The sequence below is a fragment of the Saccostrea cucullata genome, unplaced genomic scaffold (assembly GCF_032062105.1).
Source record: "Saccostrea cucullata isolate Sc308-1 unplaced genomic scaffold, CSIRO_AGI_Scuc_v1 ctg21072, whole genome shotgun sequence".
In the NCBI taxonomy this organism is placed as follows: Eukaryota; Metazoa; Mollusca; class Bivalvia; order Ostreida; family Ostreidae; genus Saccostrea; species Saccostrea cuccullata.
This window is the reverse complement of record NW_026936130.1, coordinates 1-6,926: the sequence shown is the minus strand read 5'-3', so window position 1 is coordinate 6,926 and position 6,926 is coordinate 1. Positions and strand designations below refer to the sequence as shown.

Below are 6,926 nucleotides of genomic sequence, written 5' to 3'. Positions count from 1 at the left end.
ACACATACCGTATGATTGTCATTGCTTGAAGCAAGGTCATTTAGAAAGTTCAAGTTCACATACATTCCTTTACAGTGTTTTTCATGGCGAAACATTGTAAGTTTCTTCCTTTACAGGCCTTTAGGTTGCTTACTTGTATAACTTTAAAAGTGGCTTGACCTAGACTCAAAGTTACGTCTTCCTATCCGTAGCTCCAACGGAAGACCTATTCGTTGCTTTGCAACGAGCTGGCTCTAGTTATTCTTATTATTATTTTTCTTCCGCTGTTTTTTTGTTTCGACATTTATCGAAGAAACTTTTTGTTCGGCGTAAAGGTCATTAAAAGTTAGGAACAAAACCCAACCGTTGAACTATGACCACTTTCGAAGTTATTGCCCCTTTCGCAAGAAATGCTTTTTTCGCTACTCCTTTGAAACCGTAAACCGTAGAGGTATGAAACCTTCACCAATGTCTTGGATTAATTAGGGGACTTAATTATTCATTGCAAAAGTATTCGGTGACCCCTTTCAATGAGTTATTGCCCCTGAAAGTCTTAAAGCTGACAAGAAAAATTAAAAACTTTTAAAGGAAAAGTGGTAAAATTGGGACCAAGTCTGAGATCTTATGACCTTTGACCTTGAAAAGTAGGTCAAGGTCAAAGGTGGTTTTGGGGAAAACTAGAGAAATGATCAATTTAAGCTTAAAACCCAAAATGACCTTGCCTTTTGACCTTAAATTTAACATTGACCTTCCCCATTTTGCCCCTTACTAGAAGGTAATAAAGAACTATTCATTTCCTTTATCAGATTCAGCCTCAAGTATTAATCTATTAACTCCTTTCCTTTTTTTGGGGATGACCTTGACCTTTGACCTTGATAAATGACCTTGACCTTTGACCCCATTGACCCAAAGGTCACAATCAAGCTAAAGGTCGTGGAATAATTTACAACAATCACTCTAACAAATGCTTAAAATTACCCCCCCCCCCCCCCTGTAAAAAAATCAAATAAAATCAACACCAACTTAGAGAAAACGTCTACAAATCAAACGAAACAAATATCGACAAAAAATTCATAATAAAAGGAAGAAGAGACCTAAAAGAAAGTGTCCTGAAAGTTTTAAGGTGGTCTCTTAAGTACAATGAAATTCTAGAAATATCGGCAAAATCTGCATTTTTTTCTGTCTGAAATTAAGCTACTGCTGAGCATAAAAAGTAATTAAAGCTTGCATTGGCTATTTCTGCAATTATTGTTAATATATTCGATTCTCCTGCTCTATTACACATTTTAATACCAAGTATTCTAGCTTTCTTAGGTGTATGGAATTTATTTTAATTTTATTTAGATTTAAATATGAATCGGCTAAAACTCAAAAGCTTTTTTCATATAAAATAAATTTGCATGCTCTCCGTGACACCGTCTTTGCATGAAATGCATGTTTCCAGTTTAATTTATGCTCATAACTATGAATTCAATGCAAATAGAGATGATTATTTATTCTAACCTATGAGTTCGCCATTTCTGTCAAAACAAACGCGCCTATATTTTCACAAATTGTAAACACAGTGCCGACACGGAAGTTCGAATGTATCATAAGCTCTGTATGATTAACTCAATCTATTCAAACTACAAACAAACTCAAATGATTTTTTTTTAATAGGAAATCTCCATTTTCATTATCAAACAATCGTTTTTCTCAGAACTATTCATTATTCCTCTCTATACATAACAAACAAATAAATACAAGTGTTTCTGTACTATTTTTATTTAAATCCACGTGCTTTCAATTCTTCTTTTTTCTTCACTCTTAGTTTACGGAAAACAATGTCATCGGAGCCTGTGGTGTATGCGTAAGCGCTCGCCTGGCAATCTGAGGGCTGAGGGTCCACAGTTTGAATCCTACTGTCAACACTTTTTTAAAATTTTTTTTTTTTTTTTTTTTTTTTTTTGGTTTTTTTTGGTTTTCCTTCTTTAATTCAAATTAAATGAAAACTTAAAAAAAAGGTGGGAAGACCATTAATTGTTCAGTGAACAAATTTGTCTATAGTGTTAAACTACAATGTAGATCAAACATAGCCCCGAAACTTTCGTATTGCTAGCCCTTTAAAACCATTAACCGTAGGGATGCGAAACCTTAAACAGTGTCTTCAACTACTTTAAATACTTTGACCTTCAAATTTGGTCAAGGTCAAAGGTCAAGGTCATTCATTTTTAGGTCTTTCCACCTTTCTGTGGAAAGACCTATTATTTTCTTCTTTTATTGGTCTTTCCACCTTTCTGTGGAAAGACCTCTTGAAATGCTTCTGTTTTTTATTATTCTATTTCTCACCTTATTTTTGACACCTAAATTATCGAAAAACTTTATAGTTCATGATACTGGATATTTAAATTTTCCGAAAATCCCCCCATGTTTTAACTTTGGGCCCCCATGCATTTTTCCCCTTTTACCGTTAAGCTTGTTATCGCTACTCCTCCGAAACCGTAAACCGAGAGATTTAAAACCTTCACCATTGTCTTCAACTAATTTAGGAGGCTTTTCAATCTATTCATTGGGAAAATTTTCTTTGACCCCTTCAATAGTAACTGCCCCTGAAAGTTTATAAATTTTATAAAAAAATAAAAATTTTCAAAACGAGAAGTCGTAGAGCATGAAACCAACTGCATCAGTTTCATTGACCTTTGGCCTTTAAATTCATTTCAAGGTCAAAGGTCAAGGTCTTTCCCAAATATGGGAATAAATTTCTTTTAATAGCTCCTATATCCTTAAACATATAATATCTATCTTCTGTCTGTAATATGCACTCTTCATACTCTTTTGAAAATTCCATTCTTGTCCCCCAAAATTGACCCTTTTAAAAGTTATTGCCCCTTGTGTGAAAAACCTTGTTATCGCTACTCCTCCGAAACCATAGACACTATAAACATAAATTTTCACTAATGTCTTAAGGGTCTTTAGGCCTAAATTCATCGTATAATGCGAAAGGGTTGATGACTCCTTATATGAATTATTGCCCTTTAACATCTTTGTACTTACTATTAAAACCCTTTTTACTTGAAAAGTATAAATGTAGAGGCATGGGGTCAAATTTCATTTACCCCTTTACCTTTTACCTTGAAGATTTTTTTAAGGTAAAGGACAAGGTCACTTATTTTTTTTTTTTTATTTTTTTTTATTTATCCTTTTAAGACAAATTTTGTTTTCTTATTCATTGAAATTTTTTTTTAAGGGTCAGATATAAAACAGAATTGAAATTCAAAGAAGGTGGAAAAACCTCTTATTGTTCTTTGAACAATAAGTCTCCAGTTATTTCTTTTTTCTTCTCAACCTAATGTATGCTGTATTTTATTACTAAGTATGTAATAAACATATTAATACATACCTTTTTCCATATCAATCCGTATAGCCCCCGACCAATATCAGCCCTCGGGCCTTGGCCCTCTGGCTGATTTGATTTCGGGCTGATACAGGATGTGATATGGAAAAGGGTATGTATTATTCTCTATATCTAGAAACCAGAAATTGAAATATCGTATGTTTATTTTGCTCTTATAGAAAAAAAAAGGGAAAAGGGGAAAGTGGTTTTCCTTATAATATACGAACCATTTTTAGGAACTGTTAATTTTTATTCACTCTTGTTTGAGAACAAAAGTTATGGTAATTCATCCTTTTCTACGTCTATAATTGCAAAAATATACTGGACACAATGACTTTGTTTGCAATATGTTTTTATTTGTAAGACAAGGAGCACTCAGCAGGTGTACGGTCAACAAGGGATGCTTACTCCTCCCTGGCATCTGATCCCAACTATTGATATGCCAGGGGTTTGCTTCCTCTCATTATAACCCCCCCCCCCCCCACTTAGAAAGTTGGTGGATATATAGCGATCGAGATGTCCATCTCTGTACGTCCATCTGTCTGTTACTCTTGGGGTACTCTTCTCTTATGAATGAAATTTAATGAAACTTTCAAAGATTCTTTGTAACATAGTATCATTATGACCCCCTACTAGTATTTCACTTTTTGATCGGACACATATTTCGGGGGATTTTCCATAGCACTGAACATTGACACTGCCACTTTTTTAATAATATTGAAGGGTACCCATCTCTTATCCGCTAGTCCTCCTATACCACCGATACTTTCACAGATTCTTTACTACGTAATGCCATTCTTACCTCCAATTTTACTTTATTTCGGGTGTCTCCCAGAGCAAAACATGGACTCCTATTATAATTATATGGGAGGCGAGGGGTATCTTTAGGAGCTCCGTGCTCACAGTAGCTTTAGGTTTGTATCATTTAATAGATTTATACTGTTTGTTATCTTCAAATTCTGATTTTTAGTACTTAGATGTTTAGCATGTTTTGACAGGTGGACAGGCGGAATTGACGACAACAACGACACAAACACCGGAAGTATGCATGGATCTAAATGCTGCTTTCTGCAGCACCACATCTGTTCAGTCTTCTATATGTTCCGACCCCGACCTGTCTGTAAACTGGTGCAGAAAAACATGCGGAAGATGTCGTAAGTGAACATGAGTTTTTTTTTACTTTCATTAAAAAGATTAGGAAGTTTCCGTGCAAAAGAGAGAAACAAATGAAAATGTAATTGTCTAACAATCTCTTACATGCCATTGAAAGCAAAAAAATCAACATAAGATTAAAAACGTGTATGCTTGCATTTTAATTGATATGGATCGTTTTGTTAGCTACGACGACCACCACCACCTCGGTCCCGTGTGTGGACAACACCCCGGACCTATGCAGTGCTCCAGGAGCAGACCTAGTCTTCTGCTCAGATCCTGCGCGCGCAGTCAAATACTGCCAAAAAACCTGTAATAAATGCGGTAAGTTAATGCTACATGACATTGATTGACTACGTATTGTTTTACGTCCCTTTCGAGAAAGTTTCACTCAAACTGAGGCATCAACATATACCGGTGAAGGGTCTCGAATTTTAAACCTTATATTCGATCGGTACTCTGTTCCGTAAGCGTTGAGAAGTGAGGGATATTTATCGTGCCAACACCTACCGTGACACGGGGCCTTGGTTTACAAGGCTTTATCCAAAGAACCCGCAAACTTTTTTTTTGAAATGCCGAGCGCTTGGTGGCGGAACAGGTGCTACCTATTTTATCGACTTCAGGTCAGTTGTGGCAGGTGTTCAAACCCAAGACCTTCCTATCATATGGAGCAAGCGCTCTACCAAATGAGTTTCCGTTGCGGTCATTGCCTTTAATTAAATATAGCATATAAAGTAAGGATTGTAAAACAATTTGACAGAAACTAATTCAGAAGCTTCCCTAATAAGAATAAAGTTTTGATAATTGTCAAATATTCTACAAATCAAAATCACAAGTTTGAAAGAATAACAATCAATAGGTTCTCACAAGAGTTTCATCCATCCGCACGTCTTGATTAAATTTAAATTATTCCCAAAAATGTTTTCAAACTGTCTTTGTTTTATTTATATTAAACAGATGGATATATAATTGAAATACAAATTAAGCATAAGTATTTATTATTAAATTATCCTGCTCAAGTATCGTGGTTAAAATCTTTTTAACACAACTTTGAAACAACAGATATCCATCTACATCAAAACACGGCCACACCAGTACGTTCTACAACTGCGACAACAACGACAACACCAACAACCACCACTACAACACCAACAACTACCACGACAACACCAACAACTACCACGACAACACCAACAACTACACGTCACCACCCTGGTTGTGCGAGGACTACGACGTAGCCCACTGCGCTGATCCGGAAGTCAAATTGTTGGTGTGTCTGGATATTAATTTGAATTATCTCTGTAGAAAAACGTGTGATTTATGTGAGCACAAAGGTTGAATAAATAAACTCATATTGTATTCACTCTCTCGGACACTTAATTGATTTATGTAACTCTTTTTCATGTTTTGTTGTTGTCGTTTTTGTTGTTGTTGTTATTGTTTAACGTCCCTCTAGAATTATTTTTCACTCTTTTGAGACGCCAGCACTTGCTATAGTCGTTGGAGTGCTGTAAATTTTTACTTATGCTCGGCACTCAGGTCCAGTGAGCAGTATGGGATCACCTACTGCGACACAGGACCTCGGTTTATACGGTTTTATCCGAAGGACCGGTCTCCACGTCCTACGTAGGTGGAATTCAAACCCACAACTCCTTACTCCGCGACTCTACCACGCTGCCACGCGAGCGACATCTTTCCATTTGAAACAACTTTTATTAAATATTTTAAAGATTAATTGACACTTTTTTGTTTACGCCCAATGGAGAATACTTGACCATGCAAAGATACGACCAGCTTTATGTGAATTGATCATTATTAGCATTAAGATTCTTTCTCTTGCCAATGCCTATCGAGACATGGGCATCTCGGTTTTGTAGGAGTAACACACTATTTGACGTCTTAAGATTGCCATTTTTCCTGTCACGATGCCTGTCTAATGAAACATAATTAGAATGAAAACTAGAGCAAAGCTCGTTGCAAAGCAACGAGTGGGTCTTCCTTCCTAGCGATAGGCAAAAGATTAAATGTTTCTGTCTAGATTGTCAACTTTGCTAACATTCTCTTTTTCGATTTGTCTCAAAAACCCTTACTTGAATTCTTTAATTTGGTGTGAGCATGAGGTCTAAAAGGTACTCTCTCTAACAGCATTCTTGAAATCGTATCCACAACAGTTAAACTTCCAATATTATGACTTTTGATATCGGATATATCATGTTTGTTGCAATTATGTTTGTGAAACGTGTCATACTACAGAAACATAAGTGTTTTGCTACATTACCATCTTAAAAATGGCTTTAAAATCATTTAATATACAATATAACTAGGTAAATAAAATAAACAAATTATATAATAAATCAAAAAATCCAAATGTATTTACAATAATGATGAACAATCTTCATTAGTTGCAATCAGTTTAAAAATA

At 35.5% G+C, this 6,926-nt stretch overlaps 1 long non-coding RNA gene across 1 annotated transcript; it reads left to right on the top strand.

Moving 5' to 3' along the window:
- The first annotated feature begins 4,356 nt into the window (after positions 1–4,356).
- LOC134244837 (uncharacterized) lies at positions 4,357–5,639 on the top strand. The gene is made up of 3 exons (XR_009987293.1): positions 4,357–4,506; positions 4,691–4,828; positions 5,567–5,639. It is a non-coding gene; the product is annotated as an uncharacterized LOC134244837 (long non-coding RNA).
- Positions 5,640–6,926: the final 1,287 nt, after the last annotated feature.